This window comes from Chionomys nivalis, chromosome 8 (assembly GCF_950005125.1).
Source record: "Chionomys nivalis chromosome 8, mChiNiv1.1, whole genome shotgun sequence".
In the NCBI taxonomy this organism is placed as follows: Eukaryota; Metazoa; Chordata; class Mammalia; order Rodentia; family Cricetidae; genus Chionomys; species Chionomys nivalis.
Window position 1 is genome coordinate 74,954,551 of NC_080093.1, and position 27,885 is coordinate 74,982,435.

The following is a 27,885-nucleotide window of genomic DNA, read 5'->3' on the forward strand; positions in this document are numbered from 1 at the left end:
CGGGGAGTCCCAGGTTCTGCCACGCGCTAAACAACCCAGTAACCCCTAGCCAGTCAATGGGCCAGAGCCAAGTTAGGGTGGGATGGGGGATTGGCACCACCCCCAGCATACCTAGTCCTAATGCGATCTTTTAGCGTGCCAGGCATAAGTGACAGTGTTTCTGACTTTGCCCCGCCCTCATGCTCTCCCTGAGGAGCCAAATGTCAGCCCTGGGGCAGCCCTTGGAGCACACTCTGCACAAGCCTGCTCACACAGGCACTCTGGTTTCCAGGGTGGGAAACCCTAGTGGTGCCTTTGGGACGGTAAGTTACACAAATTGTCTGGAGGAGGCTGAAGTAAGGAGCTGGGCAAGCCCTGATGTCTGGGTCGGGGTGGGGAGGTTGGGGGGTGGCGGGGAGGTAGGAACAGGTTCAGGGATGCCCCCCAAACCTTCCTCCCCAGCAGATGGAGGCCCTCCTCCAAGAGAGTGAACTCCTTACTGAAGCTCTCCCTAGAGTCAACTGCCCTCAGTGCCAGCCCCTGCTCTTCTCCCTCCAATGCAGAGGGATGGGTGGTGCCATCAGGGTTCTCTGTTCCAGCAGGCCGATGGCTGTGTCTAGCACATCTGGCCTCCTCTCTGCCTCCTCCCCCTCCTCTCATCGCGTTGCCTTTTCTGTCCTTTCCTCTCTTGCCTCCATTTAACGAGCCTTTACTACTCGTCAGGTGCCAGGCTTGTTCTTCATATCTGACACTTGCCACCCCCTAATCTGTAGGCAGTCCTTCAAAGGCTGCCCTTAAATTCACAGCCTCAGACCCCAGTTTTTTTCTCTAACAATCCACCAAGGCCAAGACCAACCGCTTCTCACTGTGGTATGAGCAGAGGGCAGAGGTGATTCCGCCCTGTGTGTTGTCACCAGGCTTCAAAGGGGGGAAGAAACAACCTACACACACACACACACACACACACACACACAAATATGTGTAAACACACTCACTAGTCTAGGAATGCCAGCAATTTCAAGCAATGGGATCTTGTTGGCAGAGCATCCATCTCTGCCGGAAATGCTAAGAGGAGCCTGATCAGCAGTTCCAGAGAGACCACAGCCTTCACCTGTGAATGAGCGCCTTCCCCACACACAGAGAAACCAGTATGTTTTCCCGACTTTGTCCCTGAGGTCTGCACCCCAAGGACAGCAGGGAAGGGAAGAGCCAGGCTTTCCCAGGTGTTTCCAAATCCACTGCCACTCTCCTAAGACTCCCTCAGTCCTGGGGTGCTGGGGCAAGGAAGGAAGAAAGTTGAGCCCCGGGTTGTTTTTACTGTGTGGCCTTGGGAAGTTAGGAACCTTTCAGAGCCTCCAGAATCCGTCACACTGTCTGGTCACAAATGACCTTCGTCATGGCTAGGATAAGAATCTTTAGTGTCAAAATAAATAAATAAATAACCTCTCGGAGGTAGCTTTCACCTCTAAACCCAGTGCTCAGGCTAACTTGAATAACACAGAGCCTACTTCACAACTGAAACAAACAGGGGCCTGCAAGATGGCTCAGTGGGTAAGGGGCTTGCTGCCAAGCCCTGAGTTCTATCCCTAGGATTCACACAGGGATTCACAAGTTGTCCTCTGACCTCCAAACACTTACGGTGGCATGTTCACACCCCCCACGCACTGATAAAATAAATATATAACTGTAACAGATGAAAACAAACAATAACGTCTCTCAAAACACAACTTCTAAGGCTTTCGGTTCATTTCAAAACAAGTTACCTAACATCCACATTACTCAGGACTTACTGGGGGCCAAGCACTGCGGTAAGTGCTTTGCCCTTTAACCCTCAAAGTGTCCATCTTGTGGTCAGAATCTTTATTTCCAGTTTGTGATGAGAAACCCGAGGCAGAGAGGGGTTATGGGATTAGCCTGGGTCTCACCATCCTTAAATTGGCAGGACCGGATTTGAATCTCTGTGATCTGTCAGATAACAAGCCAAGGCCGAGGATCCCAGCATCTTGTGTTTCTTCCCAGCTGACAAGAGTTTATCTGGCTCAACACTTTGTACTTTGCATTATAAAATCATAATTTTTAATTTGTTCAAAGTCAATGATAATAGAAAATACAGACTTGACCCCTCCACCCACTGTGTGTATGTATGTGTGTGTGTATTTGTGTGCGCACGTGTGTGTGTGTGTTTATGCCTGAGTCAACTTTGGGTGGCATTCCTTAGGAGTGGACCACTTTGTTGTTTTGAGATGGGGTTTCTAGCCGCGGCTGGGACTTGCTAACTAGGCTGACACACTGGCCAGCGAGCTCCAGGGATTGTTCTGTCTCCACCTCCCCAGGACTGGATTACAAGTGTGTGCTGCTACGCTCATCTTTTTCACACGGGCTCTAGGGATCCAATGGGCTCTCATCCTTGTGCAGAACTTAAACCTGAGGTCTTAGGATCTGATTCCAGTTGCTGGTTTCAGTTACCCCACTTCCCTGAGCCTGACCTGTGATGGCTTCAGGCAGCAGAACTATGTGTACGCACAAAATGACTTAATGTTTGTACAGGGCCTATGCGGCCAGCACTTTGCCCGCCCCGTTCTGCAGGTGGGAAAATGAAGTGTGGAGAAAGAGTCACTCAGCTGGGTCCACAGCGTCGAGAAGCATCAGGACCAAGCAAGGCTGGGACTCAGGACAGCTGAAGTTGAAGCTCCTATTTTGTTGTTGCCGTGCGTGTGTGTGTATGTGTGTGTGTGCGCGCGTGCGCGCTGAGGATCAAACCTAGGGTCTTGCACATGCTAGGCAAGTGTTTTACCATGGAGCTACATATACCGAGTTCCCTAAGTGAATTTCTAGCTCTTTCTCTCTCTCTCTCTTCTTTCAAATTATAAACCACAAGCTGTTTTCAAAGGCACAGTTTAGTGTGCCCAAGCACACTTCTGTCACTGTGCCGCTTACACTGCTGTCCATTTCCAGAGTCTTTCGCCCCCACTAACACAAGGGAGTCTGCACCATGAAGCACAGCCCCTCCCTCCCCAGCCCTCTCCTTGAGGGCCTCCTCCTGTATGTGGGCTCGCACAGTGTCTGCTCTTTTGCTATCACAGGCTCTGCTTTAAAAAATCAAATTCTCATTTCAACACCAACACATGGGCCTGGAGAGGCGGCTCAGTGGACTAAATGCTTCCTGCACAAGCATGGGGAATCCGAGTTCACATCCCCAGCATCCATGAAGAAAATTTGGCCTGGAGCTGGCTAACTAGACCAGGCTGGCCTCAGACTCACAGAGATCCTCCTGCCTCTGCTTCCTGAGTGCTGGGATTAAAGGTGCGCGCCACCGCTGCCTAAGGCTGCTTCCTCTGTATGTATTTCCTTTCTCTCTCTGATCCCAGAAGAACTTCCTTCAAAACCTACCCCAGAGATTTCCTTCTTTGTGCCCTTCCTTGAAACGCTATCACCAGGTCTGGCCAGTTAACACTGCTGTTATCAGAATGCTGAGGCCGTATTTACTGTAATCCAGGCAGTAACGGAGTGGTTTAAGCGTATTGACTTACTTAATACCCAAAACAACCTTTCAAGGCAGCCACTGTGCATCAGTTCTGCTTTCCCCACAAGGAAATGGTCAGGAAAGAGCCAAATTAGAGAGCTGAAACGACACAGTTTATCTAAATCACCCGGGAGACAGAAGTGGCTTTGGAGTCCTGTTCTCGCTCTGCAGTGTGCTATTCTTTTTTTTTTTTTTTTTTTTGGTTTTTCGAGACAGGGTTTCTCTGTGGCTTTGGAGCCTGTCCTGGAACTAGCTCTTGTAGACCAGGCTGGTCTCGAACTCACAGAGATTCACCTGCCTCTGCCTCCCAAGTGCTGGGATTAAAGGCGTGCGCCACCACCGCCCGGCAGTGTGCTATTCTTAGAGACGAAGGGGTGGCCTCCAGGGGACTGTGGGATCTTGGAGGTTCCCACCCGGACTAAAGGGAAACTGACGAGCTCTCACTGCTTAAAATCTCAGGGCTAACCTATACCTTTGAAGATTTGCTTTTTAAAATTATGTGTGTATGTGTCTGTGTGTGGGTAAGGGCATGTGGACACTGGTGCCCAGGGAGACCAGAGGTGTCAGGTCCCCTGGGGATGGAGCTAACAGTGGTGTGAGCCATCTGACATGGTGCTGGCAACCAAAATCAGACCCTCTGCCAGAGCAATACATTCTCTTAATAGAGCCCAGCTATGACTCCAGAACAGCTAACCTACACCTTTAAAAGGAGCGCATGGGGCTGGGGAGATGGCTCGGTGGATAAAGTGGATAAAGTACTTGAGGGTGTGTGGTCAGGGTAAGGGGCAGAATCCTGGGGGAAGCTCACTATGTAGGCTAGCCAGAGAGCTCCAGGTTCAGTGAGAGACCCCGCCTCAGTAAGAAAAGTGGACAGGCTGGATGAAGACACCAGATATGACTCTCTGCCTCTATGTACAAACATATAGGCACGCATTATCTCACAGGAGAATGTGAACAGGTGCGCACGCGCACACACACACACACCCTCATAAAGGCTGCCCAAAGGCTTTCTTTTTAAAAGTTTTTTTTTAAAATAAAAGTCTTATTCTTTTAATTTTATGTGTGTGAATGTCTGCCTGCATGTGTGCAGCAGATGCGTGCTTGGTGTTCACAGAGACCAGAAGAGGGCATGGAAGCCCCCGGAACTGGAGTTACAGATGGTTCCCTTGGCTCCTATCTAGTGTTCAGGCCTCTGGTTGCCCTTGAGGTGTGGAAGAGAGGTCCCAAGTGATAGCTCAACATTACCTATACCACAGGGCCATCTTAGGGTCTCCCCTGGCCAGAAGAAGACATTCTGAATTTTACTTGCATCATCCTACTGAACACTCAACAGTTTGGAGAAACTATTATCATTAAGCCCATTTGACAGATGTGAAAATAGTGGTGCGTTTGCCCAACCTGAGAAAAGCAAAACTGTAATTGAGACTGAAGTATCTCTGCTTTTAGAATTTTGATAACCTGACAGTTATCAAACATTCCAACAAACTGTTTGCTGTTTATTTATTTAGGTCTTTTGAAGACCATATCTTGCTATGAACTCTAGCTGCCTTAGCATTAGCATGCTATGCAGCCAACGCTGGCCTCGAACCTGTAGTTCATCTGTGTCTCTTTTTTTGCTTGTTTGCTATTTTTGTTTGTTTTTCAAGACAGGGTTTCTCTGTAACTTTGGAGTCTGTTCTGGAACTAGCTCTTGTAGACCAGGCTGGCCTCAAACTCACAGAGATCTGCCTGCCTCTGCCTCCCGAATGCTGGGATTAAAGGCATGCACCACCATCCGGCTTCATCTCTGCCTCTTAAGTACTAGGATTATCTGCATGTACCACCATGCCAACTCCAGCAAACTTTTGATGGTCCTATCATATCTTTGAGGAAGGACATGATCTTACACCCAGAAAGTATGGGGCACATGACCAGGTGACTGGGCACTTGGCTTAAGAACCTGTGGTTCTTACATTTATGTGTCTCCTTGTGTTTGCACCCCGCGTGTGAGTATTCTCAGGGGCAGGAAGAGGGTGGCAGATCCCCTGAAGCTAGTTCCAGGTGGTTGTGAGCTGCTCGACCTGGGGGCTGGGAACTAAACTTAGCTCTTCTGGAAGAGCAGCAAGCACTGCCAACTGCTGAGTCCCTGGCTCCCAGTTCTTAATCACTCTCTCCTATTGGAGAGTGAGAACGACAGTGGTGGCAGTGTAGAGAGCCCCTCAATGGGGTCTTTGGTGTCATCTCTGTCCACTGGGCACAGACAGGCAGAGCTTGAGGACTGTCTCTTGCTGGCCCTTGGGCTCAGTGGAAGCTGCAGGCAGAGGGAAACGGATTTGTCCTTGACCATGGATAGCGAGCGTAGAGATGGGCTCGCCTGTCCGTATGTCTGTGTGCTTTGGAGTCTGTCTTATGTTGGTGTGTAATTGTAGTCACATGGCTGTCTGTACATGTATGCATACAAGGCTTCTGTGTATGCAAGAAGAAAAGAGACCTTGTCCCCCAAATTTATATCCTGTGAAACTGAGAAAAAGAACAAGACTTCGAACTTGACCCCAAAATAGTAATTTATGTTAGCTCCATGTCTACGCAGTAACATGGATGATTCTAGAATGTTGAATGTAAGTCACCATTGCCCAATGGTGGGGATGGATTATACAATTAACTTTACATATCTGCCCACCACCTTCCTATTTTACATATTTCCTATGGGCTTGTATATATGACTACAGCATAGATGTGGAGAAAGGTCGAGAAGAAATACTCCGTTTGTAGATGGTGATTATCTTTAGGGAGCAGGGAGAGCAGGACTTGGAATAAGTTTGAGAGGAAGGAGGACAACCCTTTGTACTGGCTTGCTGCAAGATGTTTCATCACGGAACTCTCCAGATTCTCACCCAGGGATCACACCAGACTGAGGTGCTCCAAGACCCTCGCTGATGGAGATTTCTTGTGAGTGGGAAAACCGGCAGCTTCCTCGCTAAACTCTGTGCCTCAGTTTCCCTCTCTATGGTCTGTTCTCTGTCCCTCATGTCCTGTGTTCAGCACATCTATGCCATGTGACATTCTCTAGACACTAACTTTTGCTCAAAATCCCGGAATGGTGACAGTGTAGGTTGGGACCTGGATCTGGGTTCCTTCCCAGTACTGCCTCTTACATCTGTGTACCCCAGAGTTGGCTGGCCTGGCAGAGGAGACCACAATCAGGCTCTAGGGTCAGATGCCTGGACTCAGATGTGCACGCAGCACCTTGTCTCTGGGATCCTTGCAGGAGTGCGCGCCCCTCCCCCCATCCTTAGGAGAGCCCTCCTGGAGGGTTTGCTTGGCGACCTGGGATGCGCTGTTGTCACCTCTTGAACTACAGCTCGCCCCGCCCATTCCGCGTGAGGACTTGACCACAGCCCTTCTCTCCAGCTGCGACACGAGTGTGACCCTCTCTGGGTCTCTTCCCGATTCGCTGAGAGAATCTTCCCCCTGTTCTCCCCGCGTCCCCAGCGGGTCCAGTCCCACTCTCTCCTCAGTGTCGAGTTTGGTGGCGGCCGGACACCCCAACGCCCTCCCGTGGGAAACTGAGGCTGGGTGGCCGAGACTCTCGGCAGTTGTCAGGGGCCGGACTGAGGTCACTGCCCGGGTGCGAGCGCGCGCGAGGGTCGCTGTCATACCTGCTTAGGCTGGGACTCGAGTCTGCGATGATGGCAGCTAAGGTGGTGGCGTCGGAGTGGCTGTGGCGCTGGGTCACCTGTAGAGCCTGGGCTCTGTAGGCGGAGGGAGCGAGTGCAGAGGGCGGGGACCGACGGGGAGCGCCCGCGGGTGGAGCCTGCCTGCCTAGGTGAGTTAGCCTGGCCAGTTGCATCGCCAAGCTCCCTAGCCGCCTGGTCCCATTTCACGGGCTGCAGGCTCGCATCCTCTGTATTCCCCACAGGACACTTCTCACCTTTTCGTCCCGTTCTCTACACACCGCGGGGACTCCATACCCTACCGAGGTGCAGAAATCCCTTCCTCCGTGTGCCCCCATTCTGTAACCATCACACACCACATACACAAACTCTCCATCCTGCCCTACTCCTCACCTCGCTGGAGCACCATGACAAGTCACTTGCTGTAGCCTTATTCTAATGGTGCTGAGATTTTCTGGCACAAATTGGGGGCTTCAGGAAAGCTCCTGCTCTTGGTCTTCCCAGAGCACTCTTGCACCTGGCTGGTCTTGGGATATAACTTCTATCTCTGCAGTAGATAAGGTCTGGCCCTCTAGAGGTCTGGATGGCTGCTGGCTTGGTCCCAGGGAGCCCAGCCACCACACTTGTGGTGTAGCTTCAAGGAATCCCTGTTGCTCCTGTACTAGTGGCTGAAACATGGTTTGCTCCTTCTAAGTTGAAGTTGAACTTTCATTTGGAGAGGAAAAGAGGTGGCATTTCAGGACGAGATTAGGAGTCCCCTATGAGGAGTGGGATAGCCCATCTACTCGGTTAACAGATGAACTCATCCATTTGGTCAGCGGATTAATGGTCATCTCTGGACTGGGTGTGCCTTTGTAGCCAGTTTGACTAGGTCTCCCAGGAGCACCCAACTTACAGCACTGTTCTGGGACTCTGCCAACAAGGAGGGCATCACCAGGGGCAGGGCCTAGTGACCTTGGTCTAGAGCTGGAAGCCAAAACAAACTTCTTTTAGACTTCCCCAGCACTGTGGCATTTACAACAGAGAGCGGAGTAAGGACACCTGCCTCAGGGACTCCTCAGTGCCTTCCCTTCACTAGGCCTCCTCCCCCCAGGTCAAAGTCACCCTTGTGTCTGTTCAACTCCTTTCGCTTCAGTAACCATACTGTTTCATTTCTGAGGTATCTTTCCATGGATGCTCCTGATATAGGAGCTCTTGCATTACAAGCATTTATTATTATACTTCTAAAAACAATTAAGACCCCAGGCTTTTTATTTACTTGGGGGTCTTAGTTTGCTTTCTTTCTTTCTTTCTTTCTTTCTTTCTTTCTTTCTTTCTTTCTTTCTTTCTTTCTTTCTTTCTCTTTTTCCATTTTTTTTTGTTTTTGTTTTTGTTTTTTGTTTTTTCGAGATAGGGTTTCTCTGTGGCTTTGGAGCCTCTCCTGGAACTAGCTCTTGTAGACCAGGCTGGTCTCGAACTCACAGAGATCCGCCTGCCTCTGCCTCCCAAGTGCTGGGATTAAAGGCGTGCGCCACCACCGCCCGGCCATTTTTTTTTTTTTTTTTGAGACAGGGTTTCTCTATAGCTTTGGAGCCTGTCCTGGAACTAGCTCTTGTAGACCAGGCTGGCCTCGAATTCACAGAGCTCTGCCTGCCTCTGCCTCCTGAGTGCTGGGATTAAAGGCGTGCGCCACCACTGCCTGGCCTGAGTTTGCTTTCTATTGCTATGATAAAACCATGACTAAATCCAACTTGGGCAATGAAACGTTTATTTCATTTTACACATTCCAGTTCATTGCAAAGGAAGCCAAAGTAGGGTTTCAGGGCAGGAATCTGGAAGCAAGAACTGAAGCAGAGACCATGGCGGAGCAATGTTTACTGACTTGTGTTCCAAGGCTTGCTCAGCCTGCTTTCTTATACAACCCAGAACCACCTGCCCGTGGGCTAGTAGCTCCCACAGTGGGCTGGGCCCTCCCACTCAATTACTACTCAAGGGTGCCCACAGACTGCCTACAGGCCAATCTGATGGAGACATTTTCTCTGTTGAGGTTCCCTCTTCCTAGAAGACCCGAGCTTGTGTCCAAGCAGAACTAAGCTACTGCTGCTTTCTAGATGAGAAAGGAACACACAGCGGGGCTGATGGCACACTCCTTCAATCTTAGCACTTGGAAAGAGAGGCAGGGAGACCCTGAGTCTGAGGTTAGTCTGGGCTACATGGTGAGGATGAGGCCTGCTTGGGCTGCAGTGAGACCTTGTGAAAACAAGCAAGCAAGCAACAACGGTGGCGTGGCTCTGGGGGTGAAGCGCTTGCTGTGCAATCAGGAGGAGCTGAGTTCAGATCCCCAGCACCCCTGTAAGCGGTATGGTGGTATGTGCCTGTAATCTCAGCACAGGTGGATCCTGGGGGCTCCGTGGCTAGCCAGGCCAACCGAAACAGCAAGTTCCTGATTCAGCGAGAGACTCTGTCTCAAAAAAGGTGGTGAATGATGGGGGAGTTACATGAAATGGACACCTGAAGTCTACCTCTGTTTTTCAGACTTGCATGCCCAGTCAAGCACACTAGCATGCTCGTTTCTGTACACACACACACACACACACACACACACGAAACCTTTCTCCCCAACAGAATAAAATAAAATATTTCCAAATTCACCACACAGACACAAATCCCTTAAGCCCCAACGTAAGTAAAATGCTTTGACAAAACCTATCTCTCTGGGATGAAAACTTTTAGGAGGGTATTGTTAACACTTCTTTGTATCTCCTTGATGCCTGGCTTCCTAATAGGCCCCTGGACCGTCCTGTGTGCTTCTGCATCCTGTCTGTTGCCCCATGCTCTTCCAGTGGAAGGCAATGAAGGAATCCTAGTTTCAAATAATATCACCCCTTGGCATGCTGTAAAGATGCCCTGTCCTCACGGACATGGTGGCACATGCCTTTAATCCTAGCACTCTGGAGGCCAAACTCTGTGAGTTCCAGGCCGGCTTGGTCTACAGAATTAGTTTCAGGACAGCCAAGACAGAGTGAAACCTGTCTCAACTCACATGTCCTCCCCCAAAAGATGGCCTGTCCCTATCTGAAACTGACACTGGATATGAAGCCTCATTGTGAGGTGTGGACAGGATGCTGCTCCAACATCTTAACCCAACCATGGCATTTAGAGGTGGGGCCTTTGGGAGGTGATTAGCTCTAAGTCATCAGGGTGGAGGCCCATGATTGAGTGCCGGTGGCTTTATAGGGAGAAAGGGCTGGTCTTGGTGGTGCAGACCTGTAATCCTGACATCCCAGAGTTGAGGAAACAAGAGCATGAGTTTGAGGTCTGCCTGGGCAAAAGTGAGATCCTGTCTTAAAAGCAAGAAAACAAACCTGAATATCTAGACACACAGAGACTGCCCATTTCTTTGCTGTGACATCTTGGATCACCTTGGGACTCTGCCAAGCAAGCAGGCCAGTTGCAGCTCCTTGAGCCTGGTCTAGAATTGTGTAATAGTGACAGAAAACAGATTAAGACCCTTACCATTGCTTTCGCACTTGGAATTAAAATTGTATTTATTTATGCATTTATACATTTATGTATTCTTTCATTGATTTATTTTGTGTGTGTATGTATTGAGTGTATATGCAAGCATGCACACGTAGAGGTCAGGGGACAACTTGCAGGACCTGTTCTCTCCTTTCACCACGAGGGTCCTTGGTATCAAACTCTTGTCATTAGCCTGGGTGTCAGGCACTTTCACTGACTGAACCATTTGCCAGCTCTGCTTTTGCACGTTGAATATAACCATTGGCTTGGTGGAAAAGATAATGTCCTGGTATTGCTATGAAAGTGAATTTGGACTTTTTATTCCTTTTGAAAGGATCTTCAAAAACTGCTGCTCTAGCCCCTTCAGGTGAAAATGGTCGATAGTTAGCAATTATCTACCTGCAGATATGGCTAATTCATATGGGTCAACCCAATGTGTGTTAATGGAGAGGACTTTCCCCCTGGCCGGGCTGTAGATGTTAACAGAACCAGCTCCCTGTGGGCCTGGGCTGCTGGGATCATCTTTGTACAACTGGCATTTCCTTTTGTGACATGGTTTCTAATGAGGGGAGATGGAGTTTGGAGGTGTCAAACAACTCCAGATTGCTGATGGCAGGTTGACGGTTGCATGTGTGTTTGTCTGTGTATGATCATGCAGGTGCACACGTGTACACATATGGATGGAAGCCAGAGATTGACATGAGGTGTCTTCTGTCAGTCTTCACCCTAGTTTTTGAAACAGGTCTCTCACTGAACCTGGGAGTCTACTGATTGGACTTGCTGGCTACAGAAACCTCTGTGGATTCCCCACTGTGCTGCTATCTATCTATCTATCTATCTATCTATCTATCTATCTATCTATCTATCTATCTATCTATGCTAAGATAGATTTATTGTTGATCTGATGCAAGCTAGGGTCATTTGAAGAAGTGGGAACCTCGATTGAGAAAATGACTTCATCCAATTGGCCTGTAGGCAAGCCTATGGAGGTGTCTTAGTTTGGGTTTTATTGATGTGAAGAGACATCTTGGCCTTGTTAACTCTTATATAAGAAAACATTTGAGGGTGGCTACAGTTTAGAGGTTTAGTCCTTTATGGTGGGAAGCATGGTGGCATGCAGGCAGACATGGTTTTCTAGAAGGATCTGAGAGTTCAACATCTTGATCCACAGGCATTAGGAAGAGACTGAGCCACTAAGCCTGTCTTGAGCTTCATGAGACCTCAAAGCTGGCCCTAAGTGATACACTTCCTCCAACAAGGCCACACCTCCTAATAGTGCCATTCCCTCTAAGCTTATGGGAACCATTTTCTTTTAACCACAAAAGACATTTTCTTGTTTTGTCATCGATCTGAGAGGGCCCATCCACTGTAGGCAGTGCATCCCTAAGCAAGGGGTTTGGGTAGGATAAGGAAACAGGCTGAATGTGACCCTGGAGAGCAAGACAATAAACATTGTTCTCTGTTTCCATTCCTGCATCCAGGTTGTACTGGAGCTCCTGTCTGGCTTCCTGCCATGATGGACCCTAACTTGTAAGGTGTAATAAACCCTTTGGTTCTCCAAGTCAGTTCTTATTATGGTGTTAACCACCAGAAAGCAGGCGAGGATACCTACCTGTGTCCACATCCTCAGTGCTGGAGCTACAGATGCAGACTGTCACGCGTGCATCTTACGTAGATGCTGGGGACCCAAACTCAAGTCTTCACGCTCCCATGATGGCCACTTTGCTAACTTGGCCCTCTCCCTAGTCACCTAGACTGACATTTGTTATTGTTGGTATTGCTTTTTTTTTTTTTTTTTTGAGACAGGGTCTCTTGCAGCCCAGGCTGACCTCAACACTATTAGCATCGAGGCTGCCTTTGAACTACTGATCCTCTTACCTCCACTTCTCCAGTGCCCAGCAAGCCTGATCAATTTTAAGGCTGTGATTTAACCACTGTGAACAAAGAGCGCTGTGTTCTCAAAGGCAGCTTAGGCAAACCTGCTTCCCTCCATTTTTTCTTTATTTGATAGAGATGTTGCTCCAAGGACAGAGAACACCCACATAGATTGTGGCCACGTCTGTATGTCTATATTTCTATTGGCCAGTTTTTGTTTGTTTAGAATATCTTTTTTCCCTCTAGAGGAATGTATGTGGGCTGAATTACGGAGTGACTTCATTTTTGGATGGATCCATGACAGGTCCTGGGGCATGGATTTCTGCCAACAGAAGTTCAATGGAACATTTAATGCTATTGTAGAAGGGTTAACTGTCGTGCTTTTTAAAAAATAGCGTAATACAAGGAGATGGTGGCAATGGGAAAGGGGATCCAAGGCTAACTAAGCCAGCCCTGGTAAGCAATGCAGTGCTCGATGCTGAAGCCCTGGTCCCTCGACAATGTGAAGAGTGTTTTGCATAGGAGACGAGATAAATATTCTTTCTGTGGGAGGAGGTGTCACTAAGCGTCCACTCGTTCAGCTTCAGGTAACAGCACCCAATTTAGCTCTGGGCACTCTGCATCTCTCTGTTCTGATCTGTGTTTTGAATTTGAAAATACTGCTTCCATTTGTCATGCCCCTGCAGGGGCAATCTGTGGAGGTCTTACAATAAGCTCCTTGTTTCCCCTAATAGATGGGGTAGAACTCAGGTTAGTGACATTCTATACCAAGATTTTTTCCCCCCTTGAGCTCTCAGGGAGTCTCCTTGGCTAGGGTGTTGAAGATACTGTGTAAGAATAGATGCGGGGCCCACAGGATGATTTAGCAGGTAAAGGCACTAGCTGCTGAGCCGGATGACCTAATCTCAATCCCTGAAACCTACGTGATGGAAGAGAGAACTGAAGGGACCTCCTCACACATGCTGTGACATGTGTGCCCCACCCCAAATAAATAAATAGACATTATTTAAGAATAATTGCTGGGGTCTGGGTGTGACTAGAACATTTGTCTAGCAAGCATAAGGCCAGGGGTTCAAGCCCAGCATCTCAAAACAAAACCCCAGAAAACACAGGGATCCTGCCTGGAGATATGCACAAAGAGTGTTATCGTGGGACCCATCCACAGCCATACCACAAATTAGCCTGCCCTCTGGACATTCCAAACCCACGGGGCTATACATTTCCTTTGGGCTGGGCTACCTTGGAGTTTCTATTGGCTTGCAACTAAAAAATTCCCAATTATGATTCCCCTCTTCCCCCAGCTACATAAGAAGGAAGTCAGAGGGACAGCTAAGATTTTTTTTTTCTGAGACACTTATTTATAGCATCGTGACAGACCTGAATGTTTGGCTCCACTCTAAGATAATCTACAACTACAGTGGTCCTGGTGAAGGTAAGAGTATGGAATTGCAAGCCCTGATTTTGGAGAAGGGACTCCCAGAGATGCAGCGCCACCTGCAGGGCTGGAGGCCCCAGCATAGGCTCTCTGGCTCTGCAATCTCAGACCAAAGATTAAGGCCTGGCCCGTAGGCAATGCCATGGCAATCTTCAATTCCCCTCCTCTGACCGTACCACAGCAACAGATGCTATACCCATATTCCTTTATTATCTCTCACTTATCCCCCAACATTTCCTAGGCCCTCTGCTCATGTCCTCTTCCCAAAATCGTTGAAGTGCAGTGCTGTGTGCTAAATCTCCTTTATCCAAAGAATCTTCCGAGATCGCGTTATATTTTGGTTCTGGTTGTAGTTGAAGAAATGAACCCGGAAGTGTCAAGGACTTCCCCCACACAATGGCAAAGTCTTCGGAACAGAACTGAAGTCCGAGAGTTTGGTGCTGCGTGGGGACACTGTCTGCAGGCCTGAAGCGAAGACTGTGGGGTTGGAAGAGGCCCAGGTTTCAGACATTTTGTCAGGTCACCTGTCGTCGATGTTGTTTTAGAACCGCTGTTAAATCAGGAAATGCGATTCAAAGCCTCGGCCTGGCCTGAGTGCAGGCAGTGCCCTCTTAACCCAGGATAATCTCTTGTCAGTACCCTGGGGGCGTTTGAGTGCTCAGCCTTCTCCAGCTGATTTCTTTCCTCTTTCCTAGCAATGGCCTCGAAGGCCTCCAGTCCCTGCCAAGTGTGACAGTCCTCCCCCACCCCTGGTTCCCAGAAATGCAACCAGAAGCCCCAAGATCACACAGGGCATAGCCAGACTGGCGCTGGCGTTTACCTGGCCACTGAGCACATAGCTTCCCCTTTCTCTCCTCTCCCTGGCGGGACTCCCAGGCCTTCTTAGCCTGGGAAAGAGGGCTCTCTGAGAACAGACAGCACTATCACTCTGGAAGTTTTCGGTTGCATCTGGGAACCTTGACAAAGACCAGGCTGCGCCTTGGAGACCTTGAAAAGGTTGTGCCTCACTTACGTGAGGGGGCGTGGCATGGAGGAAGCGGGGGGGGGGGGTGGGGGGGGGCTGAAGCAAAAAGAATGATATGGTTTTCTTTCTACTATTTATTTATTTATTTATTTATTTGAGGCCCACATGAGCCACAGCACTTGTTTGGAGGTCAGAAGTAGGAACTTTCTCTCTCTTTCTGCCTCGGGCAATCTGGACTGTGAAACTGTCAAGAGTTGGTAGCAGGCGCCTTTTGTAGCTGAGCCATCTTGCTTGCCCCGTTCTGTGCTTTTTCCAGCTGATGAACCCTGTGTGGGAAATAAAAGGAGACGGAGTCACAGTTTAGTTGTGTTGGAAAAGCCAAGTGACTCTGTGCTGATTGATACGGAGAATGTTGTTGAGGGTTCATTAGGTGTACACAAGTATGTAAAATAAAGAATCTTCCAGAAAGTAGAAACTGATAAGGAGAAAAACGAGTACAGGCCAAAAGAGATGGAGAGAGCGGGAATTGTTGCAGGAGGCCGCTTGTTGGTTCCCAGCCACTTAGCCCCGAAACAATCATACAGAAATTGTGTTAATTAAATCATGATTTGACCCATTAGCTCTAGCTTCTTATTGGCTAGTTTTTATATCCTAATTTAACCCATTTCTAGTAATCTGTGTATCACCACGAGGCTGTGGCTTACTGAATAAAGTTCCGGTGTCCATCTCTGGCTGGGCTACATGGTTTCTCTCTGACTCTGCCTCCTTTCTCCCAGCATTCTGTTTAGTTTTCCCTGCCCAGCTCTGTTCCCCTACAGCTCTACTATAGGCCCAAAGCAGTTCTTTTATTAACCAACGATATTCACAGAACACAGAGGGAAATCCCACATCAAAATTTTAATTCAGAGGAGACTCTGGGGGAAAGGTGCTGATGGAGGGAGACCCTGCAGACCTCTGGGAGGGGAATGGCTCAGGCTGAGACCAGCAAGCAGAAAGGCCCCTGAGGTGGGGCTATGCTTGGTGAGCTTGAGCAGCAGCAAGCGGACTAGAGTTTGGAGAGAGCCAGAGGAATGTAAGAAAGGGCAAAGAGGGAAGTTCTCATGAGATAACAGGAGCCGATAGAGCCTGGGGACAAGGCCCAGTATTTGGTGACTGGAGTGAGGTGGGGCACGTAGAGGATTTGAGGCCGTGTAAACTGACTGGAAATGACTGTACCATTTTAACTGCTTTGCTGGGATAGTTCAGTGTCATTAGAGACATTTATGTAGTCAGTTGTCACCACCAGGTATCCCCAGGACCTTTTCATCTTCCCAAACCGAGACGTCAGCTGATCAGCAGCTCCCCATGGTCCTCTCCCAACAAGCCCCGGCAGCCACCACCCTACCATCTGGCTTTCTGAGGAATGGGTATTCAGCCACCTCACGGAAGTGAGCTCTAGCTTTCAGTCTGACTGCTTCCATTCAGCACAAAGCCTCACACCAGACTCCCCCTTTTCTTCTTCTTCTTCTTCTTCTTCTTCTTCTTCTTCTTCTTCTTCTTCTTCTTCTTCTTCTTCTTCTTCTTCTTCTTCTTCTTCTTCTTCTCCTCCTCCTCCTCCTCCTCCTCCTCCTCCTCTTCTTCTCCTTCTCCTCCTCCTCTTCCTCCTCCTCCTCCTCTCCCCCTCCTCCTCTTCTCCTTCTTCTTTTGCCTCTTCCAAGTCTTACTTGTCACCAGACTGGCCTTGAACCCACAACGTTCCTGCTTCAGCCTCCCTGGTGCTGAGGTTACAGGTGTGCACCTTAGAACTTCCCTCTTTCTGAAAGCTGGGCAGCCTTCCGCTATGCGGACACACCACACTCGTTTTCCCACTCCTCTGTCAGCGGGGTTGGGTTGTTCCTATTCTAGGCTGTGATTTGTCCATCCTTCCCCAACATCTACATGAAAGTTGGGGATGTCTGTGTGTGCCTACAACCTCAGCCTCGGGGTAAAGGTGGAGACAGGCAGATCTGGGGGCTCATTGGGCAGCCAGGCTGGATGAAGGTGGAGACAGGCAGATTTGGGGGCTCACTGGACAGCTAGGCTGGGTGAAGGTGGAGACAGGCAGATCCGGGGGCTCACTGGGCAGCCAGGCTAGCTGAAAGTGGAGACAGGCAGATCTGGGGGCTCACCGGGCAGCCAGGCTGAAATGATGAGACTCAGTTTCAGTGAACCACCCCATATCAAAACACAAGGTAGAGAGCAATAAAGAAAGACACACAGTATCCTCCTCGGACCTTCACAGGCACATTCATAAACACATGAGCCATGAATACATGCCCTCACACACATGTACATAACACATACACAGAGACACACAGAGAGAAAACCCATCAACAAAAAATTAAAAAGAAAAACAAAAAGAAAAGAAAAAGACAACAAAACTCCTTTTAAACCACTAGATTGTATTTTGATGTATTATATGTACACATTTATATAAAAGCAGAGACAGAACTCTATCAAGACACATTTTGACTCAAACAGGAGTTACTTTGAGAAAGAGAGACTGCTGCCATGGACCTGTGGCTTGATGGAGGATTTCATTGTTAGCTGTGAAGCTTCGTGTAAAGTGTATTTTAGAAACCTCTTGTGTAATTAAAAATCTAAAGCTCCTAGTGAACAGTACTTATGGTTTAACTTTTCGGTTACAATCCCATGTGTTTATGTGTGAGCACACTTGTGCCATTGTGCTCCCGGGGAAGATGGGATAATTTGCAGGAAGCGGCTCTTTCCTATGGTGTGGGTCCAGAGGATTGGACTCAGGTCCTTAGGTTTGGCAGCAAGCGCCCTTTACCTGTGGAGACCATCTTGCTGGCTCAGTACTCATGGTTTTTAAAAGACTAAGAAGACTTGATTTGATTTAGGACCATGTTCCCTAAAGAGTTCGATTCCCTTTGGAAGCTGCTTCATGTCTATGTCTAAATCACCAGTTTTGCTTGGGCTGCTGCAAGAGAGAAAATTTCTAGCAGGGTGAGGACTGAGCTCCGTGTTGAGCCAGGCAGTCCCAGTAAAATCCACAGTCATGTGCCTTTAGACCAGAGTCACAAAAGCGCCGTTGCCACAATTTCAACAGCGTAAGAGTTGCTTTGACTGCTCATAGCAACAGAGGACAGAGCACTTGCTGCACCAGCCACTAATCTAGGCATTCTGAGTGTGCTCTGTGTAATGGCTCCATAGCCTAGTGCGCTAGATATGAGCCTTCTAATTCCACAGGGGAGAAAACGGAGACGGGGGTCAGTGAGTTGTTTCTTGTCTTCCAGGCAGGCTTAGTGCTTCATTAGTGAGGACCGGGTCATGCTGAAATGATCAAGGTGGAATGATGACTGTACAGCTTGGCTTGGTTTTAACCTTGCTCTTTGGCCTGTAGTCACCATGGAACAGCAGGAACAACTTAAAAATATTTTTAAATGCTTGTTTATTTATTCTCTGTGCACATGTGTGTGTGTTCATATGTGTGTGTGTCATGGCTTGTCTATGGCCATCAGAGGAGAACTTTTGAGAGTTTTGTTTTCTCTTCCCACCATGTGGCTCCAGGGGAGTTGAACTCAGGCCATCAAGACTGAACCATCTGTAACCATGGTTACAGGCTGAACCATCATGATGAGCTCAAGGACAATTTTTATTGTCCTAAGAAATAATGTCAAAACTCTCCCCAAACAAGTCTTATTAATCATCTTTGGAGGCACCTGAGTGTAGGGCAGACCCTCATGAGCCTGCCAGGGATTCTGCCCCCCACTGTTAACAGCCCTGTGTGTCCCCTCCCCCGAGGCAGGCTGTTTTTGTGGTTTGCTCTGGTCCTTCTCTAGCTTTGATGGATCAAGTTGCCAAGTTGGGAGGCTCGTATGGCCAGGAACAGACAGTGGTTTCCAGGCATCAAGCAGAGAAACTGAGACCCTAAGTTTAATCACTCTTTAATTGAAGATTGACCACCACCATCAACCCCTGGTCAGGACCTTGGGAAGCCTGAGTTGGGGAAGTATTATAGCAATCAGGGAAAAGGTACCACTGCTTTGGGGAAGCTTTCTTTCATAGACACAGCCCAGCTAATACAAGAAGACAATCTCAAATCTCAGTCCTGTGCAGCTTCCAGTAGCTTGATGGACCTAGGTGACAATCCTGCGTCTTTAACATTGTGCTCTGAAGATGGAGCAGAAATGGCGATCTCCTGGAGACTGTCTCGCATCATCTGAGTGTCCTTGGCAGAAGAAAAACCACAACCCAAACAACCCCCCCCCCCAAGCACAATATCTACCTGAATCTGATGAGGTGTCTAGATGTAACTGTAAGTGCAGGGACAGAGGGACATGCTAAATGACATCATGGGAATGTAAATAGCAAAACGAAATCTCTCCTATTCTCCCTCCCTTCCTTCCTCCCCACTTCCTCTCTCCCCATTTCCTTTCCTTTTCTGGGGGGGATACGTGTGTATGTGTGTGTGGATGTATGTATACACATGTGGGGCAAGTGTGTGACATGTGTGTACCCATGTGGTGCAGGCATGTGAACATGTGTCTGGAGCCAGAGGTTGACATCTCGTTTCCTCTTTTATCAGCCTCCATCTTGTTTCATGAGACAGGCTCTCTCACTGAAGCCAGCCCTCACTGGTTGACTAAACTGACTGGCCAGGAAGCTCTGGGGATCCTCCCGTCTCCTTCCCCTAAGTGCTAGGGTTACAGACACAGGCTGGTTTTTTTTTTTTAAAAAAAAAAAAGACTTATTTTCTATATATGGGTGTGGTCCTGAGTGCCTGAGGAAGCAGAAGTGGGCATTGGATTCCTTGGAGCTTGAGTAGTAGGTGATTGTGAGCTGACTAATGTGGGTACCGGGAACTGAGCTGGGAGCAACTGCTGAGCTATCTCTCCAAACCTACGTCTGGCTTGTTTCCCCTAGCATTTTTTTTTATGTTTGTGTAAAACATTTTCATAACACGCGCTTGCATGCACACACACACACACACACACACACACACACACACACACAGAGAGAGAGAGAGAGAGAGAGAGAGAGAGAGAGAGAGAGAGAGAGAGAGAGAGAGGTTTTAGTCAGGTTCTCATTATGCAGCCCTGGCTGGCCTGAAACTCACCATGTAGATGAGGCTGGCCTCAAACCCATGAAGATCTTTCTGCCTCTGGCTCCAAGTGCTAGGATTAAAGGGAGAGCATCACCATCCCCGGCTAAAATAATATATTTTCAGCCTGTTCTCTTCAATTCCTCCAAGATCCTCCTCACTGCCCTGCTTTCTCTCTCTCTCTCTGTTTTTCAAAAACAAACAAAACCCCCAAGAAACACACACACACGAAATCTCCACAAAAACGACAATCAAAATGAGCAAAAGACCAATAAGATGAAAAGAAAAAGGGTCAAATAAAACAAAAACAAATCAAAAGACCATGGAGTTCATTTTGTGTTGGTCAGTTCCTCCTAGGAACGCCTGCTGTGGAGCATAGTTGATAAACCCTGTGATGCTCCATTGGAGAAACTGATTTTCCCTTCCCTAGTGGGTATCAATTGCAGACAGCTTCTTGGTTAGGGGTGGGAGCCCGTGTTCATTCCCACCCCACAGTGTGAGTTTCACAATCTTTCTGCCGCCTCGTCCACATAGATACCTGAGCCTTGAGGGGAGAGGTTTGATGAAGACATCCCATTTAGGACTGAATGTTCCGATATCCCTCACTCTCTCATGCCTGGCCTTTAAACACGGGTACTGGGGATCAAACTCCTCATTCTTGCATGCTAATCACTTTACTGACTAAGCCATTTGTCCAGCTCCACCTTCAGTTGTTACAGCCCGAGACTCAGCTCAGTGTCAGGAACATGGCAGGTATCAGTTAAATATTCTTACAATAGGCAAATGCTTGTTTGTCTATACTACTTTATACTTTCTTGTGGATAATTTCAAAGATACAGCAAAGCAGAGTGAGTCGTGTTACTGGTATGGATGTTCTTAGCACCCCTATCTTTCTTGTTTCTATGATCTGGCAAAAGCAACTTAAAGAGAAGAAAGCATTAATTTCACCTCTTGGCTTGAGGATATTGTTTGTATCTCATGGTGAGGGAGGCATTGTGGCAGGAACATGAGGTGGCTGGTCACATTGCATCGCATCCAAAATCAGGAGAGGGGGATGAGCACTGGTGCTCAACTTGCTTTCTCCTTTTCCCTTTTCATTCAGTGTGAGACCCCTGCCCATGGGATGGAGCCGCCCACATTCACGGTGGGTCTTCTGCCTCAGTTCAATCTCTCTGAAAACAACCTCAGGCTCACAGCCAGAGGGGCATCTCCTGGGTGATTCCAGGTAGTCAGTGGGGGTTAACCATTACAGTGCCCCTTTCTCCTCTGTAACCACTGGTACATTTTGCTATTTTAGCTTCATCTACCTTTGTCCTGGTTCAGTTATTTCTCTTGTGTCTGTAGTTAACAGTACGTGCCATCCCTAAAGACACGTCCTTAACTCACTCTATCACTGTGACCCCTAGCTATGCAGAACCCAAGTCTTTATTGATTTCTAACCCCTCCATAGTCACATTTCTCCAACAGCCTCTAGAATGTCTTAAGGACTTATTGGTTGATTGACTGCTTGGTGGGTTGTGTATGGTCATAATCGTACGGGTCTGAAAGTGGCTCTCAGGGACAGGTCCTCCCCTTCCACCCTATGGGTCCTGGGGATTAAATTTAGGATGTCAGACTTAGTGGCAAGCTCCTCAACCTGCCAAAGCATCTTGTTCACAGTTGAGTCAAACCAGGATCCAGAGTTCATAAACTGATTCTCGTCGAGTCTCAGCTTTCTCTATTTTCTCCCCTTTTCCTAGGTCGTTGACTTGTTGAAACTACCGGAGTCATTGTCTTGACATTTTCCCCACTTCTCTTACTGCCTCCTCAGGGCCTCCCTCACCAGTCCCCCTCTGACCCATGCTTCTTGTAAATGAGACTCATTCCACAGCTTGATCACACCTAACTAAGCGCTGCTGGTCATAATTCTCCCCAGGGAGTGCTGTGACTCGCGTCCTGCACAGTGCCGAGTGACGGGTTGTTGCATCAGCACAGCGGAGATTAATCCGTGGGTTCACGCGGTGACAACCTGATCCCTTCATGGTCAAGCTATTGCTTCTCTTATAACCAGTCAGTCCTCTGTGAGATGACAATTTGGCAGTGGTGACGGTGTAGCCAGACTTTCCTGAACCTATCGCCTGTGGCTCGACAGCCGTCTGTGACCCTTGCCTGATTCAATTGTTTCGTTCCTGGTTGCAAAATCTGAGTGTGGGCCATGATGAGCAATGAACGGTTCAGGAGAGAGCTTTTCCCTTCACTGACTGGGGTAGAGAAGATTCTTTCCGCTTAGCTCCTACTGTTTTCAGAGTGAGGATTTGCTGCAATGGCTGACAATACCAGTGACAAGTTTATTTTTTTTTATCTCTTAGGTATCATTATGACTATCTACTAATCTTTAAAAACAGATTTGAAGGCCAGAGAGGTTGCTCAGTGCTTGAGTCTTAAATGCTTTTGCGGAAGACCAGAGTTTGGTTCCCAGCACCCACATCAGGCTGCTCACAACTGTCTGTAACTCCAGCTCCTGGGGATCCATTGCCTTCTTCTGAACTCCATGGACCCTTGCACTCACAAATACACACACACACATAGATACATGCACACACACATGCACGCGCACACACATATACAGTTCAAAGTAAAAACAATCTTAAAGCAAAATGCAAATCTTAAGATATTCCAACAGACAGACAGGCAAAAGAAGAGTTTTCCTGTCTTTATCTAATTGATCTCATGTTCATGTCTTCCGGTACCAAGACAAGACTGAGAGACCAGTATGGGCCCATTACTATCAGCCCTCACTGATCTTTTCTGGGGTGCTGAGGATCATACCCAGAGCCTGTTGCATGCTTGGAAATCAGCTCTACCAACAGCGCTATACCCACAGCTATACCCATCTCTTTACTTTTGATACTCAAATGTGGTCCAGCTTCAGCAAGTGGGACCGTCAGGCTAGCTGTGTGCTGTTGACATAGCTGTGACCCCAAGTCATCTCTGGCAAGTGTCTCCACTTTAGGACCCAATGAGATGTCTTATACCCATCTAGATTTTACTCCCAAATGTTCCCAGGTAGATCTACCACTTTACCTATTTTTGAAAAGTGGTGGAATAATTTGACAATCAGGATTTTCTTTCTCATGTGTGTGTTTATGTACATGTTTGTGGGGGTGTATACACATGTATGTACATGATGTGGAGGACAGAGTTCCTCAGTTTCTCTCTCTCTCTCTCTCTCTCTCTCTCTCTCTCTCTCTCTCTCGCTCTCGCTCTCTGTATATGCATGCATGCCAGAGTGTGGAAGTTGGAGGAGAACTTTTGGAATTCAATTCCTTCCTCCCACCATATTGGGATTGAACTCAGATTATCAGGGTTGGCAGCGAGCACCTTTACCCTCTGAGCCACCCCACAAGTCCACCACCTTAGTTTTTGAGGTAACAGAATCCCTAACTGAAACTGGATCCCCGGGGATCCTCCTGTTGCTTCCTCCACAGCTCCAGGACTATAGGCTTGTGCACTGTACTCAGACTCTTTTGTGGGTGCTGGGGATCCGAACTCAGGTCCTCAGGCAAGCATTTCACTGACTGAACCAACTCCCCAGCCCCTGACAAGGTTTTTCATCTCTCCTGAGAAGCATTCTTGATAGAAACTTTATTTTATTTTTGAGGCAAGGTCTCTCTGTATAGACCAGGCTGGCCTTGAACTTATAACCCTCCTACCTGTGCCACCCCAGTGCTGGGACTTCAAACAACTTTCGTGAGGGCAACCAGATAGCTTTGAACCCTGTGCCTTCTGACTGACTCTCATTGCTACTCTTAGCAGGGCTACCCCAGTTAGACAGATGCAGTTCCTTGTTCCTCCTTATAACCAGTTTGCTCTAGGCCTTGGTAGGAACTGCCTGGATTTTGAAGGCTCCCGGTCCCCTTATCTCTGGGCTAAGAACCTCAGTGTGTGTCTGCCCTGTCCTCTCCTTCCATCTTTCCTTCCCAACAATGCAGGAACTTCCCTGCCTCGCCTGCCGGTCTTAGCTCCATTCTCTGCTCTTCCTCAGCAGACTGCAAGTCCCATGTGCTCCTGCAACCTGGCCAGCAGGCTTTTAGTCAAACTGAGCTCCAAAGAGGCACCCACAAGAGGCTGGCTGGAAGGCACAGGTATCCTGCCCTGGGCCCCTGAGCTCCACCAGCAGGAGCAGCTTCTGGCTGAGGCTAGCCCTGGGCTGCTTCTCTGTCTCTTGTTGGCTTCCAAGTTGTCATATACTTTGTATACTCAATTCACTTATTTATTTTATTTTTTATTAAATGTCTCCTGTTTGAAATGCCTAGAGCACTTTCTGACATAACAGTCGTGACCCTGACCGCATAGACCATGCCCGGGTTGCTTTTCTTAATTTGGTAACCTCCCCTTTTAAATTTATCTTGGTGTTTTGAAGCAAGGTTTCGTGTAGCCCAGATTGGTGTTTGAACTTGCTTTGTGACTGAAGATAACCTTGAACTCTGACCTTTTTGCTTCAGTTTCCCCATGAGGAAAATTGGGTAATAATGACATCGTCTTATTAGCGATGTTAGGATCAAATGCAGTGTGTATGTTAGGATCTTAGTTCAGATAGGCTGTTTATTATTCTAGTTGCTAGGGTAAACTGTCCCTGATTCCACCAGGGACAGCAGAGACTTTGAGACTCTGTTCCTCCATAGAAACAAAGCTAATGTTATCGATCACCTACAGTGTGGTTGGGTCTTATTTTACATAGTCTAATCTTGATAAATATTCTTAATGAGTTTATGTGTATGTGTTTATTCTTTCAGTTTTCAGATAAAATATCAAAGCACAGAGAGGTTGAGTCATTTGCTCTAAGTCTGGTAGAGAAGAGGAGGTGTGATTTGAATCCCTGGGTTCCATGTATTTTAAACAGAATTCTGAATGTTTTCATGGTGAACTTCATTGTCAAAGAGTATGTCTATAAATGCCTTTATCTTCCATTAGCTCATGGCTTAGCAGGGAGAGGGCTGACACTAATCACTAAGCACAGTCCCATGTGGCATATGCTAATCATTTCTTTGTGTGCTTTTTCGTTCATTCAGCTCATTCATTCAACAAACTCAAGGAAACAATTACGCAACAGTTTTATACCAATCCCAGCAGGAAGGGCTGATCAGGAGACTCATGGTTGTTTGCAGGGTCCTAGACCCCTCCCCCCCAAGCTATAGAGTGGTGTCAAAGGAAATTTCCAGAACTTTCTGTGTTTAAAGCAGAAGGCTTTAGAGTAGGACACATTCACGTTCGCTATTTGCTTTGTTATTTTCTTGCTGTGTGTCCTTTGGCAGATCACTGAACCCCTCAGTGCTTGTTCAAACTGGGGTTTGGAACTATGATGCCTACCTAGGGTCTTCATACGAGAGCAGAACCGGATGAGCAATGTAAACGCCCTGGCAGAAGGCAAGAGCTGAATAACCAGCTTTACGGTTGTTTGTTGGTGGTCTGTACTAATTGTCCATGAACACCAGCAGCACAGGACTGTTGTTCTAAACAGTGCTCCTCCTCTGGCAAAGTCTTGCTCTGCTCACCAAACCAGATGTGGCTTTTCAAACCAACAAGTCTCAGCAGATCCAATCAGTGCAGAAGGGGCCCAGAAAACAGATCTGTCAGAAGACCAAAGACAGCCCTCGTGCCCCGGGGGCTGTGAAGGAGCCCTGGTTCCCTGGCTCCTGCCAACCCTCTGCCCTCCTGACATGCCCAGCCCTGCCTGGCTCCAGGTCTGTCACGCCTGGATAGTTTTAAAGAACCGCAGCACTTTCTAACATAGAAGGTGTGATCTGTCAATCCACACGTAAAACTGTTTGCTCTTCTCTGATGATGTCATCCTGTTTCTGCTCGTTCCCCTCCTGCCCCCCCCAGTGTAAAGATGAGCTCCTGGGGAGCCCCAATGTTTTCCTTGAAATCCCAGCCCATCTGTGGGTGGATGGTTTGCTGGGATGCTCATAGCAATAAGTGTTGATGACCCAACATATCTCCAGAATTATCTCCCAAGCTAGCTACACCTATCGTCTTTCCCTTCGCATCACATGAAATAATCGATTTCACTCTTACTGTTCAAATAGTGCAGTCTTTATATTTTTAGTGTAAAAAGTTAGTGTGGTACTGGAAAGTTGTGGTCCCAGCACTAGAGAGCCTGAGGCAAGAGGATCTCGCTCAGCTTGAGACCAGACTAGGCAAATAGTGAGACCCTGCTTCAAAAAAATAAAAATAAAACAAGTGAAAGAATATAAAACCAATCATTTTTTGGTGTGTGCATGTGTTTGTGTGTGTGATGTGTATGTGTTTGTGTGTGCACATGTATGTGTATGCATGTATGTGTATAGGTAAGACACTGACTTCAGATGTCTTCCTCAATCACTCTCCACCTTATATTTTTAAAAATTTAGATTATTTTAATTTATTATTTTATGCCCATGAGTATTTTCCAAGCTTGTATGTCTGTGTAACATGTGCATGCCTGGTTCCTGAGGAGGTCAGAAGAGGGCTTCAGATCCCCTGGGACTGAAGTTATAAATGGTTTTGAGCTGCCATGTGGTTGCTGGGAATGGAACACAGGTCCTCTGCAAGAACAACAAATGCTTTAATAACAGAGCCAATACTTTAGCCTGTCTGCCTGCCTGCCTTCTTCCTTCCTTCCTTCCTTCCTTCCTTCCTTCCTTCCTTCCTTCCTTCCTTCCTTCCTTCCTTCCTTCCTTCCTGTCTTTTCTTTTTTTATGGCAGGGTTTCTCTTTGAACCCGAAGTTTGCTGGTTTGCTAAGGCTGGCCACCCAGCTCTAGGGATCCTCCAGTGTCTGCCTCCCTCTTCCTCCAGCCCTGGATTACAGATGCCTGGCTTCTACATGGGCACTTGGGATCACACTCGAGCCCCATGTTTACATGACAAGCGCTGTACCTGGTGAGCCATCTCCCCAGCCCTCAGCCACTAACAGGTGACAGTCCAGTGGCACTTCATGCAGCCACTGTGTTGCATAACCGTGACCTTTACATTTTCATGTCACGTGAAACACTGCTCTGTCTAACCCATAGGCTTCTGGTGACCCACAGCTCTGCATTCTCTGTGTGACTTACCCAGGCTGTGGATTTCCTTAAATAGAAGCTCTTGCTATGTGGCCTACTGTATCTGACTTCTACTTGGCGAGGTATCTTGAGGTTTGAGCATGCTGTGGCACGTCTGGCACTTTGTTCTCTTTTATAGTTGAATCATTCTGGGGGCAAGCTGGATGTTAGTCTTTTATTTCTTGCAGCCAATAGCCAGCTAGTCCAGCTGGCTCTGTCTTCAAGATATTTTTAGAACGGAGTCACTTCCCACCCCCTCTGCTGCTAGTGCCTTGTCCCTACTCATCGACGCTCATCTGGATTATTACATTTGTGTGTGTGTGTATCTGTGTGTGCATGTGTGTATATGTGTATATGTGAGTTATGTGTGTACATCCACTTGTGATGTGCATGTACCATGATGTGCATGTGGAGGTCAATTTGTTTCTCCTTCTATGATATGGGATCTTGGGGGCCTGAACTCAGTCTGTCTTGGCAGCAGACACCTTTGCCTGATGAGCCATCTTGTTGGCCCTTTTGTCTATTTTTAAAGACAAGGTCTCTCATTGAACCTGGAGCTCACTAGTTAGCTAGACTGACTGGCCATCATGCTCCTGGGAGTCCCCCTGTCTCCATCTCCCAGGGCTGGGACAACAGGTGTGTGCTGTCACACACAGCTTGTGACATGGGTCCTGCTGATGGAATCCAGGTCCCCATGCTTGCACGACAACAATCTGCCTGCAGAGTTCTCCCTCAGCCTTGGATTAGCACACTCTGCTCCTTGTGGTGATATTTTGTTTGTGCTGTAACAAATAAAGCTTGCCTGAAGAA

At 47.9% G+C, this 27,885-nt stretch overlaps 1 protein-coding gene across 3 annotated transcripts in view; it reads right to left on the reverse strand.

Annotated features, from left to right (window-relative positions):
* The window catches only part of Scnn1b (sodium channel epithelial 1 subunit beta), a 61,649-nt gene extending 54,419 nt beyond the window's left edge, over positions 1-7,230 (reverse strand). For all 3 annotated transcript variants that reach the window (XM_057778645.1, XM_057778647.1, XM_057778644.1), the window contains exon 1: positions 7,141-7,230. The gene's annotated coding sequence lies outside the window, so the exon portion shown is untranslated. The remainder of the gene's footprint in view (positions 1-7,140) is intronic.
* Between the last annotated feature and the right edge of the window lie 20,655 nt (positions 7,231-27,885).